The following is a 16,478-nucleotide window of genomic DNA, read 5'->3' as shown; positions in this document are numbered from 1 at the left end:
AATCTTTTTTTAAAACCCACATGACAGATTAGCTCATAGCTTAATCAGACAAAAAAATACAATCTTAACTTGTCTGTGGTTTACTGTTTTTTTGTGATAACATGTGAGTATTGTGGTAATTTTGTTTTAACATTTATGGGGTTAGAATAACTCATATGGTTCTAAAATGTAGCTTGGTAGTAAGATCACAGGACATCAGAGATAAGGCAGATTGTGCTGTGTTTGCAGACAGGAGGAAAACAGGTAGCAGAGAGCAAGCACCAGACTACAATATGCCAAAGTAGGAGTTTAAAAATATCAGACAGTATTTCACACAAAAGTGGAAAGTACATGTGTTGCTATGGTTTCATATTAAAACAGATATTTATGTTATATATTCAGATGAACCTCAGTTCTTAATGGATTTTGTAAATTCAATATTCTGCAAAATTGTTCTAAATGTTTGTTGGGGTTTCTCATAGATGTTTTCTAATGATTTTGAAATCTCTGATTGAAGGTAGGTTGTATGCATATTAAAATCATGGTATCAAATGCATCGTCTTGATGAAAAAATATTGAAAAAATTGTTAATTGGAAAGAGGGAACAGCTACGTGTAATTTTTGTTATAATAAAACTGCATGCAATTTACATAATGATGCATTTCGATTGCATCATGTTTGTAAACAAATCATGAATGATAAGTGTCCTGGCCAATATTTATCCCTCAACCAATACCTAAAAAAGACAGATTATCCAGTCATTATCACAGTGCGGTTTGTGGGATCTTGCTGTGCGCAAATTGGCTGCTGTGTTTCCTACATTACAACAGTGGGCACACTTCAAAAGTACTTCATTGGCTGTAAAGCACTTTGGGACATCCCGAGGTCGTGAAAAGTATTATATAAAGGCAAGTCTTTCTTTCTTAAATGATTTGCAAACCAAGACAGTTTTTGGCCAAGACAGTGGTCTTTAAGTCAGTTTTTACTGATGTTACTACAGTGTTATGTTGTCAATTTGTACACTTTTTTCAGGAATTCAAGAGTTTTCTTATTGCTAATTTCCACTTAATAAATAATGCTCAACTGGATTGTTAGGAAAACCTAACAGAAATCGTAGAACATTGTACAGTACATTTTATAAATTAGTTGGATTCTGAAGATATAACTTGGGAAATTCAATAACTGCAATCCATTTGAATTGATTTTTGTAGTGACAACATTGTTATTTATGTTGCTGGTACAAGGTACCTCTTTAACTAATTCTGGTGAAGGCATTTTTGCATTTGTAATGTTAAAGCAAAAATTAATAATTAATCAATGAGGCTCTTACACCACAATTTAAAGTAATGTTTCACAAAGGAGGAAATTGTTCCTAATTTAGAAATTTCAGGTGTAAATTCAGGTCTTATTTTCTGATACTCAAAAAGAACTCCCTGCCCATTGTTCCTTTTTAAATAACTAGTTGATTCACAATGATGTTGCTCCTGGACATGATTTTTTTAAAATTGTATTCCTCACTTCCTGTAATTATATCTCTACTTGTCTTCCCCTCTCTGTGTTTGTTCCACCCTCTTTCTCTCGGTCAATAACCTTTCAGGCAGTGAAGACAAAAATCTACCCCACTTTCTCTTGTTGATGTCTCTGTTTAAAATTGTGAAATCTGGTAAAAAGGAATAAGCAACACGAGCAAATGCAGTGATACCTCTTTTTATTTTGGAATTAAGTAGCTGTTCAATAGAACATACTTCTTTTAAATAATCAACAACTGTCTGTTATGACTCAAATGAATTCTTCATCCGCCTTAACAGAAGTTCTAGCCAACACTGTCCTGGGAAACTACCAAAACTTTTTATGTGGCTATATCATCTAATGTGTGGTGAAAAGAGAAAAAAAATGAACCTGCCAAAGAGAACTCAAAGTCAAAATTCTGTCTGGAACAATTGCCTCCCTGTGCAATTTTCCTCGACTATACTGCCTAATTTCAGGCAGTACGGGGGGAAAATACAGCCATTTATGTTCAGTTAAGAGTAAGACAATGCAAAGTGTTTTGTATTCCTTCAGTTTCTCAGTGATGCAGTGCAGCAGCCCCCCCAGTATGAAAAAAAACAAACTTCAGATCTATTCCATTTGTCTCCCTAAATTTTCATGATCATACCCATATCTACTTAGAATCATATTACAGGGCTCTGTTAATATGGGCATGACTTTAACTTGGAAAAACGAGTGGGTTGGAGCTGGAGGGGCAGTAAAAATGTAAAAAATCTAAAATCCGCCCCAACCCGCCCAGGTCTGGTTTTAACAGACCCTAGCCCTAATGCAGCCCCAATGACTGACCCCACAGATGACTGAGCCCCCCCGTGACCCCCAACCGCCCGATGACTGAGCCCCCCATGACCCCTGGCACCCCCGAAGACTGACCCCCCCCCATTGACCCTGACCCCCCTCCAATGACCCCCCCCTCCCAATCTAACCTGTTCATGTCCTCTTCCTTCCTCTTCTCCCGTCTGTGGAGATGCCAGTGATGGACTGGGGTGTACAAATGTAAGGAATCTTACAACACCAGGTTATAGTCCAACAGTTGGACTATAACCTGGTGTTGTAAGATTCCTTACATTTCTCCCGTCTGACTGAAGCCATCCTGTCAATCAGGCCGGCCTGTCAGACGGGAAACGGTCAAAAAAAAAGGCGTCCTTACGTCAACATCATAAGGACTCCGGGAAATCCGTACTTCCAGGTTTCCTGACAGGAATTCCACCCCCCTGCCCCCTCCCCAATAAAATCATGCCCTATAGGTTCAATTCATTTTGTGTGCAAAGGTCACCCTGATATTTATATGGAATGAGGGAGCTGAATCTGAACAGCAGATTATATTTCTCTTAGATCAGTGGCTTTATTGTGCATTAATCATATTAGCAATTTAATCAACCAACTGCTTTCAATTTTTATGTGTCATGTGGTCGAAATACAACTTAATCATTGGCATTCAAGATCATGATTTGCATACAAAATTGAAGCACAACTTAGACTAGGAAATTGTAAATGGTACTTTTTCAAATGGCACGAGCTTACTCCCCAAAGTGAATGCAACGAAAACAAACGTTTGGAAATTAATTTCTTTGCTGTTTTCAGCACAATAGCAGTGTATGAACAGCACAGGAAATTATTTTAGCAAGGAAATTCGGGTAGAACTAATTTTCACTTCTTGTGCATCTTTAAAAAGCTTCCCCTGAATTTCCTTGTGCTTTTTAATCCTTCCCACCATCCACCCGCCAATTCATCAATGGCCTCATTTGTCAGGGTGAGAACAAGTGGTGCAGCAACTGAGAGTTTCCTGGGTTTGTACTGCTAATGCACTCTGGATAAATTAGACCGAGATTTATGAGGCACAGTAGCTGCCAGGATCACCTGATTGAGGCAGAAGTGAGGAGTTTGTGAGCTTGAAGAGTCTGGAAACTTTGTACAGTGATTTCTGCAGCTTGGAAATGCTTTTTGGACCATTTTTTCCTTTGCTTTTTTTCTGCAAAGATCTGCAGTGATTCTGACTGCCTCTCACAGGGTGAGGGAGCTGGCACTCAGTGCTTATGCCATCTCCCTCCAGGCAGCACGAGTGACATTCCTGGCAGGCTTGGTGACACCCACACCCAGGAATCTATGTCTCCCGCCTTCAAACTCCTCGAGGAGGGCTTGCAGGTCTTCATCTGTAATGTTTTATTTTCTTCGCCTGGATGCAGCCCTGCCTTGCTGCCTTCTGGGTACAGATGATGCTTCAGTGGCAATTATTCTGCAAAAGTATAATAAAAATATGACTAAGACGTGCAACAAAGTTATTTGAGAGTGAAGTGAAAGAGCCAAGCACTGTTCCTCTCTTACCTGTTTATCTGCTAGCCTGCTGCTGAAGAATGCATGCTGAACTGTCTTTTTAAAGGCTGCACAGGAATTTCCACATAGTTCAGCTGCTTACATCCATTTTACACGGGTTCAATGCCAATGACTGGACGACTGAGGGGCACCCACACCAATAGGGTGACCAACGCACCGACCCACTGACCTTTCATTGACCTGAAACATTGGGGTCGATTTTAGGATGACCGAGAGGGTGTGTTCGTGGCGGGGGGGGCTCTGAAAATTTGGGATTCCCGGGGTGGTTCTGGAGACCGGCTCCAACCCACCCACTTGCGGGTTCCCCAATGATGCGCTTAGATGCGCGCGCAGCCCCCGCGTGCGGGACTCCCACTGGCAATTAAAGCCGGCGGGATCCCCCTTAAAGCAACTATTTTGATAGTTCAGGTCGTTTGCAGACCTGATTGGGAGGATATTTTAGGAGGGGTGAAATTTTCGTGTCAACTGAGCATGTTTCCCTTACTGGGGGAAACACTCCCAGTTAAAACAGACATGTTGCAGCCACCAGCCTGTGGGAACTGCAAAGGTCCATTTGACAGGTTGGGGGGAGACCCTCACTCATTGCAGGAGGCCACTCTGCCACTTTGGACAAAGTTTGGCCTGCACCACCTTCCTCCTAACACTAAAATTCACCAACTTGGAACCTCAACCCCGCTGTGCAGACACATTTACCTACTTTGCGGACCCCCTCAAACATACATCTTCTGGATGGGGGCCGCCATAGCTGCAGTCATGAGCTCCTCGGAGGTCGAACAGCATCACCAGCCTCGGGGGCCACCTCTGACACGTGGAGCTCCACAACACAGTGCTGTGACACATCCACCTGCACAGCAGGAGGGAGGGCAACTACAGAGAAAGATGCGTCGCAGAAGGCACTACCCTCACCACAGGGTCTACAGACCGAGGCTCAGCTTCCTGGGACTCTCTGAGGAGCAGTGCACACGGAGGCTCAGAGTCACTCGACATGTAGTCGTGGACATCTGCAGCCTCCTTCATGCCGAGCTGCTCCCGGCTGGCCCGAGCACCATCTTCTTACCTGTCGCTGTCAAAATCACCATCGCCCTCAACAACTTCTCCTCCGGATCCTTCCAAGTTGCCACCGGGGCCACTGCCGCCGTCCCTCAGTCATCTGCACAAAAGAGCCCTGCACATACACCTACACCCACTCTGCAGTGACACAATGGGTGGCATCAGGTGTGGGTCTTCATGGTGATCCTCAGGAAAGAGAATTATTGCACAAACCAGACAAGATTTGCAAAGACGTGGCAGTAGTGGTGATAACAAATTTAATGTGCTTTGCAAAACAAACAAAACTAAATCAAAACCGTGACATTCTGTCATACACCCTTGTGCATCCCCTTTGTGCTCACAAAACCTTAGCCTTACGTTTACGGGAACCCCTATGTGGTGCTACCACTGTGGCTTCAGCAGAGGTAGTGGCAGGTTGCTCTTGTCCATGCCCTGACCGATGAGATGCTTTGTGCGGACGCCCTCTGGGTTTCGGTGCCCGTGAAGGCCCCTCCAAAGACTGCTCCACCTGCACCTGTGCAGGGGCAGACTTGGCCACCTGGAGAGGAGGTAGCATTGCGGGTACTGGTTGAGAGGGGGGCAACGGGTGAGGCGTGGGAGCGCTTTGAGTGGCGTCCCCACTTCCATGTCCCCTTTCACCATCATCCCTCTCCTGGCCCTGGCCCAGGCCCACATCACTCCTTCCACCCTGCTGGACGACAGTTTGGAGGACTTGTGTGAAGCCTTGGAAGGCCAGTTGTAATGTATCTGTCAGCCTGTTTAAGGCGGCAGAATGTTGCTCACCCTGAATCCGAACAGCCGTTATCAGGGCCTGAAAGGACTCATTGTTGAGCCGTGCTTGAAGCTCGATGGAGGCGAGCCTTTCCTCCATCGCAGACATTCCCGCACCTACCCGCGACACTATCTCAGAGATGCCTTCACGTCCCTGTGACACTATCTCTGATATACCCTTTTGTACCTGTGCCATCATTCCACTCATGCAGGAGTTGGACTCTTCCATCCTCTGCGCGATTGTGGAGAGTGCATGTGGCAACTGTTCCAGTACGTCGGCAATGTGCTGCTGGCCCTCGATGACTCTGCTTTTCATGGCTGGCCCCCAGGGTTCAGCATCTGGGTCCGGCCGAGCAGAGCCTGGAGAAGAGTGCTCCCACTGATGCGGACTCTCCACGGCTGCCCCCGCCACCAGGGTCTGCTCGTGCTCACGTGTGCATGGTGACTCACCATGTGCAAGCCCAACTAACTGAGAACGGGGACCCACCGAGGTGTGTGTATCTGCGCTGGTGGATGGCTGGCTCAGATGTGACGATGCACCCTCAGAGGCCGGCAGGTCCTCTGAGGAATCGCCCTCCGCAGTCACGGCGGTCACAGATGGCCCTGCAAGAGAACAGAAAGCAATATTAAGCATGTGGACAGATGTTGAGGTGCTGCAGATGCCAAGTGATGTTAAGATCATTCGCTTTCATGAGTGCTGAGTGTTAGATTTCTGTCACCAGCTGTTTGTGCGCTCCTAGTCTCGGTGTCCGCCACGGACAGGCACTCCAGTGTCCGGCTTAGTTCCAATGCCTGCTGCTCCGCGTCCATTAGGACCACCTGGTGTGGTGAGCCCCCTCCGGTCCTTGCCCTCTCCCAGGCATTCTGGCATCTCTTCTCCTATCAAGGCAAAACACAGAGAGGCGTGATTGAGTGATGGTTGCATAGTGACCCGTTGCATGCATTGGTGTGGTTGGGTGTGAGCGTGAGGGAGATGCTTGGAGGGTGCGTGTGAGACATAGCCATGAGATTGTATGAGGATTGGGTTGTGTGGTAGTGTTCGAATGGGAACTGGGGCGGTGAGTGAGTGCAGGCAAGGTGAGGATGACGGTTGAGTGGATGTGAGGAGTGATGCAAGAGCGTTGTGGTGGCAGTGCAGAAGGAGTTGTGTGGTGGTGGAGGTGATGTGGAAGACAGAGTGTGGGAGAATGCGCAAGTATACTCACTTTGGCTGACCTGGTTAGATCAATAAAGCGCTTCCTGCACTGGACCCAGGTTCGGCACACATTGCTGCTGCTGCTGACCTCCTCGGCCACCTCCAGCCAGGCCTTCTTGGTGGCAGAGGGAGGCCTCCTCCTCCCATCAGATGGGAAGACAATTTCCCTCTTACTCCTCACCCCATCGAGCAGCACCTGGAGTGAGGAGTCAGAGAACCTTGGAGCAGCCTTGCCTCTGGCCTGCTCCATGCTGCCAAAACGGTTCTTTGCTGCAGGAGGAGCATTGGAGGTCTGCCCCTTTAAATAGGGCTCCTCCTGCTGACAGCCTGTGATGTGGGTGTGCAGTGCGCCTCCCTCCTAATATCGGGCCCATTAACTCTATTTCTCACTCCACAGAAGCTTCCTGCTCAGACCTGCTGAGTGTTTCCAGCATTTTCCATTTTTACATTGGATTGGTAAGTCAGCCACGGTTCACTTGGCTTTGAACTTCCATTGACGAGCATGTCATCTTGGAGCCACCTTGACCCCAAATATACTCCACTTACCTCCTCTCCAAGATGTATAGTCACTAGCTGTTCATTTGACAACTGACAAGCATGGGTTTGACCCATGATAGGATTTTTGAGTTCATTTTGAAGTTCTAGCTCTCCATTCCACATTAATATCAAGCTATGTCACCTAAATGCACTTGTGTGTTTTAGGATGTATTAATACTTACATGTAAACAGGGTCTTACACTGGGCACCATAAGAGAGTAGACAGTTGCCAATGGGGCAGTGCTACTGTTGGTCTGTATACCTGCTCCAGTCGCATGTGTTGTCAGGATATTAATTTGCTAGCTTTTCTGAAGATGAGTAAAAAATGCTATTCTGTGTTTTACCAAAAATGAAAAAAAACCATGCCATGTGATATCATTATATTATACCAGGGTTAAATAGTATCTGTTTATCTTAAGAAAATTTGTAATAACAAGAATCATTTAAATCAGTATAGTTTGCCATTTTACAAGTCAACAAAGTAGACTTGTTTTAAATACCCTAGTTTTTCCGTTTAAATGTGTTTTCATTTCATTACTTCATTTTACATTATTTTGGCTCTATGGTTAACCACATGTTTATAATTTTTTTGTATTTAATATAAAGGACATTATTGTATTGTAAATTAATTGATGTAATATAAATAGAAACTGCTGGAAATGCATAGCAGGTCAATCAGTATTTGAGAGAAAAAGATTGGTTAATGTTTAGGATGTAACTGTTCATCAGAACTGACTGTTTTGTTTACATTACAGCATGGCCACCAGTCGAAGCTGCTTTCAGCAGTTGTTGCGATATCAATGTAGCAATAAAAGATCAAAATTCAGTCAGTACACTCGAGCTCCAGACTGGACTCACTAGGTGGAATTAACCTCACCGTGGTCTGATATAGCAACCGATAGTTCTAGAAGTTCAGTTCTAGAACATGTTTGATGCAATTTAAATGTGGAGGATGTATTTAAAAGTTGTAACACTTTTACAATGGTACGCAGACATACTTTAACGTTGCGAGGGCCAACACCTCACAGTTCTGTAATGCGGTGGGAAATCCTTAGAATATACTTTGAACATGGGGCAAGTAATTCCATGATGTGGTGAGAGAGACAAGATCATAGCAAGAGCAGAGCATTATAAAATCATCACATATCATAGAATCATAGAAATTTACGGCACAGAAGGAGGCCATTCGGCCCATCGTGTCTGTACATAGAAAAAAGTCTAGTCAGTGAGGAGTATTCTCAAAGTGTTCTGAACTGAAGATAGTACCACTGAAATAAAAGATGATTCAGTCAACAGTGCATGGCAACCGGGATTTCAAATTGTAGAGACAACACTTCTTGGCTGTGCACATCATTGCCCAGTTGAAAATAGCTGACGATGAATAATTTAATTAGTATTAACAATTGGCTCCCACTGTTACACAATTACACACAGCTCCTGCTGTGTGACAAAAATATGTGGCACATGGGACTAAGACAAAGGTACTGTTCTGAATAATTATGATCTGGAACTTATTAAAAGGCCATTTAATTTACAGTACTGATAAATCAATTGACATTGGTGTGCATTCCCATAAAAACCTAGGACAGGTATAGGACATTATAATTAATAATTAAACAACCAGGGTCATTTTGCTTTTCATAAAGCTACTGTGAGCTGAATACTATTTAATATGTGCCATGGCAAAAATCTGTTTGCTTCGTGTTTTGTGATGTAAATGCATTTTACCATGTTGCAAACCTTAACTGTTCTATGTCCCCTCCCTTACCCCGAGAAGAGAACAAAAGGTATTCCTAATGTAGCGCCTGAAGCGATGGTGTTTGAAATTTTATTACTCCTTAGTTCTGTGCTTCTCTATAATACTCTACAGAGAAGTACAGAACTTCAGGTCCATAAATACAATTATCATTTGTTATAATAAAACTTACTGGGACAGGTTCCAAAGCCACTCACTGCCTTGCGCTTCCCCCTGTAGTTATGCATTTTTCCTACCATACCAAGGAGAAATTGATTCTGAATCCGTAATATGCTTTTTTTTTTACTCATTCATGGGATGTGGGCGTCGCTGGTGAGGCCGGCATTTACTGCCCATCCCTAATTGCCCTTGAGAAGGTGGTGGTGAGCCGCCTTCTTGAACCGCAGCAGTCCGTGTGGTGAAGGTTCTCCCACAGTGCTGTTAGGTAGGGAGTTCCAGGATTTTGACCCTGCGACGATGAAGGAACGGCGATATATTTCCAAGTCAGGATGGTGTGTGACTTGGAGGGGAACGTGCAGGTGGTGGTGTTCCCATGTACCTGCTGCTCTTGTCCTTCTAGGTGGTAGAGGTTGTGGGTTTGGGAGGTGCTGTCGAAGAAGCCTTAGCGAGTTGCTGCAGTGCATCCTGTGGATGGTACACACTGCAGCCACGGTGCGCCGGTGGTGAAGGGAGTGAATGTTTAGGGTGGTGGAAGGGGTGCCAATCAAGCGGGCTGCTTTGTCCTGGATGGTGTCGAGCTTCTTGAGTGTTGTTGGAGCTGCACTCATCCAGGCAAATGGAGAGTATTCCATCACACTCCTGACTTGTGCCTTGTAGATGGTGGAAAGGCTTTGGGGAGTCAGAAGGTGAGTCACTCGCCACAGAATACCCAGCCTCTGACCTGCTCTTGTAGCTATGTGAAACTATTTCCTTTTCACCATCCCCACAAAACTCTGTTATACCTACACAGAAGCATCCTAGAAATATTGAAATTGAGGACACTAAAATTATTCTTCGTACTTACAAGGTAAGGGGGTGGGGGGGGTGGAATTCGCCAGGGTCGCTACCTGGTGACCCCTGCTGGAAGTATGTATCCGTGGACATCAAACTCGGGCAAATCACGTGTTAGCTGTGGCTCAGTTAGTAGCATTCTCACGTCTGAGTCAGAGATTGCGGGTTCAAGTCCCACTCCAGAGACTTTGCACCCAAAACCTAGGATACTCCAGTAAAGTACTGAAGGAGGTGCCATCTTTCAGATGAGACGTCAAACCGAGGCCCTGTCTGCCCTCTCAGGTAGACGTCAAAGATCTCAAAGCATTATTTTGAAGAAGAGCAGGGGAGCTCTCCCTGGAGTCCTGGCCAATATTTATTCCTCAACCAACTTCACTAAAAAAAAAATTATCTGGTCATTATCACATTGCTGTTTGTGGGATCTTACTGTGCGCAAGTTGTCTGCTGTGTTTCCTACATTGCAACAGTGATCACACTTCAAAAGTACTTCATTGGTTGTAAAGCGTTTTGGGACATCATGAAAGACGCTAAATAACTGCAAGTCTTTCTTTTCTTTTCGGCAGGATCAGCTCTGCTATATCTGTCAACTCCCACTCCCTGGACTCACATGTGAACAGTTGCCATTTGGGTGAAGTACTGAAGGGTTTCAGGTGCCTGGAACCATACTCCAGCATAGGAAAGGAGAAAATTCAGGGGGAAAAATAATTGCTTTTTATATATTTTTAGGGTTGTGTACAACGCACTTCGCAACTCTGAATAAAATAGACAAATTACATCTTAAGGTACTGCAAGGGCACAGGGCATTTGCATGGGCGACAGCGTATTAAAGAACTCTTGCCTCTCCAATGGCTCTGGAGAAAATGGCACTGAACGAGGAAGGTCCCAGGTATGATCCCTGATTGAACCTAATGCCTGTCGGGAGCAAGAATGATTTAAAATGGTCTCAACATTCTTCGTTTACCGAGGAGGAAAAAATTGATCATGGACCCTGCTTCTGATTGCTATCCAGTGACTGACACCCACCTGCAAATGACGACTTAGGCCTCTTGTAGTCGTTTATAATTTATAACAACTTCACCTCAGTGTGAACAGCTATTGGCAGTTTTGCTTTGTTGGTATTCGTGTTATGGTGCTTTCTGGAATCTTCTGGCCCATGTGCAGTACCCTCTAGGTCATTATTTCCTAAATGCATGATGTAGATGATTTACCCTGTGCCAGCTTCTCCTTCAATGTAGTTGAATAGATTGCAGATTCCATCTTTGAAATATTTATTACTGTCACTTTAAGAATAATATATAAGAGCCTGGAAATTCCTGCTGGCCTTAAACAGTGAAAAAATATGCAATAGTGGTCAGCAATGTTGGAGTGTGGTGCAGCGCTCGCTTACTGTCTGTTACAAAATTGATGTTTTCAGACCATTTTGGTCGAGTGCCAATGTACTCATGTGGTAGACCAATAAATTTAACAGATCAGGCACTCAGTAATGAAGTGCCCCATATTATCGTACTAACAATTAGCTGCAATATGAAAGTTCGGGTCTTCATTTCAAGGTGAGCAGCTGCAAATATCTCTTCCCACATTTTAGGGCTTTGCTCACTTTGAAGTGTGCATTCAGTGCTCACCAGACTAGGCAGAGGTGGACCAGCAAGAGCAGGTATAGACAGCCCTTGATCTCAGGTGTACCACTGAAGCCCCGTCACTCTACTACTAGGCACAGTTGCCCAGTAACGACTGTAGCAATGTGCTCAAGGACCCTGAGGTTTAGCAGAGTACAGCGTTGTCAGTGGGTGTCAAAGTCAACATGACACTCAATTTTTATGAACCAGACTCCTTCCAGACTGGTGCCAAGGACAATTGCAGTGTCAGTCAGTTTGCTGTCCAGACATGTCAAGGTCACAGTTGCATTATTTTGCAATGCCAACACTTTATTATTTTTGCCACTAACAGCAGCAACACAGAACTGCTGGCTTTTCATCATAGGGTCATCGACTGCAGCCACGATGGCATTCAGGTCCTTGTGCCTGTTGCTGTTTCCTATATATCCCAAAAGGGATTTTTAAAAAAATCTGTGTGAACATGGCATGCAATCATCTGCACAGAATCATGCAGATTAATGGCTGCTTTCCCTGTATTACAACTTCAAAAGTACTTAATTAGCTGTAAAGTGCATTGGGATGTCCTGAGGTCGTGAAAGGCGCTATATAAATGCAAGTTCTTTCTTTCTTTGCTTCCAGAAAACTCTCTGTCTTCGTTTTTGCAAGCCCTATTTGAAGAAGAATGCAGAGTGGAAGTAGGTTACCTGGAAACCAAGGTTACCTGATACAGCCAATGCTCATGACACCCATTTTCCAACTGCAGACAAAACACAGCACAGGTACAACAAACATCATGCCACAACTACAATTATCATCAAGCATACTATTGATATCCTGAAGCAGCACTTCATGTCTTTACTCAGTTCTTCAAATATTATCTGTTGCCATGTCATGCTAGGCTCCTGCTGTATTATAACCAATGACAAATGAATAGTCAACACAGTGTTTCTATCAATTGCAAGTCATTTGTTTCCTCTACAATATAGTTTGTGAATGCTGTCAGCTTGATTTGACACATTGCTGTCCCTTAGTGTTTGTGCATTGTTCTAAATATGTGGCACTTAACCTATCACTCCTTCAAAATAATTTCCTTGTGGAAGAAGTTGTGCTTTCTGGCTGCAGTCTTTCACTGACATCCTGCTGGATTCTGGTGGCCCTAGACCAGGGGTGTCAAACAGATGGCGCATGGGCCGGATGAAACGGTATTGCAAGCCAGATTTGGCCCACGGGCGGTACGTTTGGCATCCCTGCACTAGTACCTCGAGCAATTAGGCATTCTTCATTTGTGACCCGTGACAATGAGTGTCAACAGGATTTTTTTTATTCGTTCATGGGATGTGGGCGTCGCTGGCTGATCGTCTAACTCAGTACCCTGTTCCAGCTTTTTCCCCCTATCCCTTGATCCCTTTAGCATTAAGAAATATATCTATTTCCTTCTTGAATACATAAGAACATAAGAAATAGGAGCAGGAGTAGGCCAATCGGCCCCTCGAGCCTGCTCCACCATTCAATAAGATCATGGCTCATCTGATCCTAACCTCAAATCTAAATTCATGTCCAATTTCCTGCCCGCTCTCCGTAACCCCTAATTCCCTTTACTTCTAGGAAACTGTCTATTTCTGTTTTAAATTTATTTAATGATGTAGCTTCCACAGCTTCCTGGGGCAGCAAATTCCACAGACCTACGACCCTCTGAGTGAAGAAGTTTCTCCTCATCTCAGTTTTGAAAGAGCAGCCCCTTATTCTAAGATTATGCCCCCTAGTTCTAATGACTTGGCCTCCACTGCCTTCTGTGGTAGAGAATTCCACAGGTTCACCACCCTCTGAGTGAAGAAATTTCTCCTCATCTCAGTTCTGAATGGCATACCCCGTATCCTGAGACTGTGACCCCTGGTTATGGATTCCCCAGCCATCGGGAACATCCTCCCTGCATCTGGTCTGTCTAGTCCTGTTAGAATTTTATATGTTTCGATGAGATCACCTCTCATTCTTCTAAACTCGAGTGAATATAGGCCTAGTCGACCCAATCTCTCCTCATACGTCAGTCCTGCCATCCCAGGAATCAGTCTGGTAAACCTTTGTTGCACTCCCTCCATGGCAAGGGCATTCTTCCTCAGATAAGGAGACCAAAACTGCACACAATACTCCAGATGTGGTCTCACCAAGGCCCTGTATAACTGCAGTAAGACATCTCTGCTCCTATACTCAAATCCTCTTGCAATCAAGGCCAACATACCATGCGCCTTCCAAACTGCTTGCTGCACCTGAATGCTCGCTTTCAGTGACTGGTGTACAAGGACATCCAGGTCCCGTTGCACCTCCCCCTTTCCCAATCTATCACCATTCAGATAATAATCTGCCTTTCTGTTTTTACAACCAAAGTGGATAACCTCACATTTATCCACGTTATACTGCATCTGCCATGTTCTTGCTCACTCACCCAACTTGTCTAAATCACATTGGAGCCTCTTTGCATCCTCCTCACAGTGCAGATTCCACCCCAGCTTTGTGTCGTCTGCAAACTTGGAAATGTTACATTTAGTTCCCTCATCCAAATCATTGATATATATTGCGAATAGCTGGGGCCCAAGCACTGATCCCACTAGTCAATGCCTGCCACCCGGAAAAAGACCTGTTTATTCCTACTCTCCGTTTCCTGTCTGTCAACCAATTCTCAATCTATGCCAGCAAATTCCCCCCAATCCCATGTACTTTAATTTTGCACACTAACCCCTTGTGTGGGACCTTATCAAAAGTCTTCTGCAAATCCAAATACACCACATCCACTGGTTCTCCCCTATCTATTCTACTGGTTACATCCTCAAAAAACTCCAGTAGATTTGTTAAGCATGATTTCCCTTTCATAAACCCATGCTGACTTTGTCCAATCCCGTTAATGCCCTCCAAGTGTTCTATTATCACATCTTTTATAATAGCATTTTCCCCACTACTGATGTTAGGCTAACTGGTCTGCAATTCCCTGTTTTTTCTCTCCCTCCTTTTTTAAATAGTGGGGTTACATTTGCCACCCTCCAATCTGTAGGGACTGTTCCAGAGTCTATAGAATTTTGGAAGATGATCACTAATGCATCCACTATTTCCAGGGCCACTTCCTTTAGTACTCTGGGATGTCGATTATCAGACCCTGGGGATTTGTCAGCCTTTAGCCCCATTAATTTCCCTAGCACTATTTTTTTTACTAATACTGGTTTCCTTCAGTTCACCCACTCGCTAGACCCTTGGTTCCCTAACATTTCTGGGAGGTTATTTGTGTCCTCCTTTGTGAAGACAGAAATTGTTCTGCCATTTCTTCGTTTCCCATTATAATTTCCCCCATTTCTGACTGTAACGGACCTACCTTTGTCTTCCCTAATCATTTTCTCTTGACATTTTTATAGAAGCTTTTACAGTCAGTTTTTATGTTCCCTGCTAGTTTACTCTCATACTCTATTTTTTCCCCTCTTAATCAATCTCTGTCCTCCTTTGCTGAATTCTGAACTGCTCCCAATCCTCAGGCTTGCCGCTTTTTCTGGCAATTTTATATGTCTCCTCTTTGGATCTAATACTATCCCTAATTTCTTTAGTAAGCTACAGTTGAGCCACCTTTCCTGTTTTATTTTTGCACCTAACAGGAATGAATAATTGTTGTAATTCCTGCACACGTTCTTTAAATATTAGCCATTGCCTATCCACTGTCATCCCTTTTCGTAAAGTTCTCCAATCTATCATAGCCAACTCGCACCTCATACTTTCATAATTTCCTTTATTTAGATTCAGGACCCTAGTTTTGGATTCAACTACTTCACTCTCCATCTTAATGAGGAATTCTATCGTGTTATGGTCGCTCTTCCCAAAGGGACCCCGCACAACAAGATTGTTAATTAATCCTTTCTCATTGCACAATACCCAGTCTAGGATCATCTGTTCTCTAGTTGGTTCCTCAACATATTGGTCTAGAAAACCATCACGTACACACTCCAGGAGTTCCTCCCCCACAGTGTTATTGCTAATTTGGTTTGACCAATCTATATGTGGATTAAAGTCACCCATGATTATAGTTGTGCTCTTCTTGCATGCGTCTCTAATTTCCTGTTTAATGCCCTCCCCTACATCTCCACTACTGTTTGGGGGCCTACAGATAACCTCCACCAACGTTTTCTGCCCCTTGGTGTTTCTTAGCTCCACCCATACAGATTCCACATCGTGATTTTCCGAGCCAATATCCTTCCTCACTATTGCATTGATTTCCTCCTTTACTAACAACGCTACCTCACCTCCTTTCCCTTTTTGCCTGTCCTTCCTAAGTATTGAATACCCCTGGATGTTAAGTTCCCATCCTTGGTCGCCATGTAGCCATGTCTCCATAATCGCAACTATATCATAACTGCTAATTTCTATCCGCGCTGTTAATTCATCTACCTTATTGCGAATGTTCCGCGCATTTAGACACAATGCCTTTAGACTTGTCTTTTTAAGATTGCTAGTCATCTTAGTTTTATTTTGCACTATGGCCCTATTTGCTTTTTGCCCTTGTTTTCCCCGCCTTCCACTATTGCTTCTTCCCTTTCTGTCTTTTGTTTCTCTCCTTGTTTCCCCCTCCTCTGTCTTCCTGCTCAGGTTCCCATCCCCCTGCCATTCTAGTTTAAACCTTCCCCAACAGCACTAGCAAACACCCCCGTGAGGACATCGGTCCCGGTCCTGCTCGGGTGTAACCCGTCCTGCTTGT

The sequence above is a fragment of the Heptranchias perlo genome, chromosome 4, assembly GCF_035084215.1.
Source record: "Heptranchias perlo isolate sHepPer1 chromosome 4, sHepPer1.hap1, whole genome shotgun sequence".
Classification (NCBI taxonomy): Eukaryota; Metazoa; Chordata; class Chondrichthyes; order Hexanchiformes; family Hexanchidae; genus Heptranchias; species Heptranchias perlo.
The sequence above is the reverse complement of the archived record's forward strand: the minus strand, read 5'-3'. Positions refer to the sequence as shown.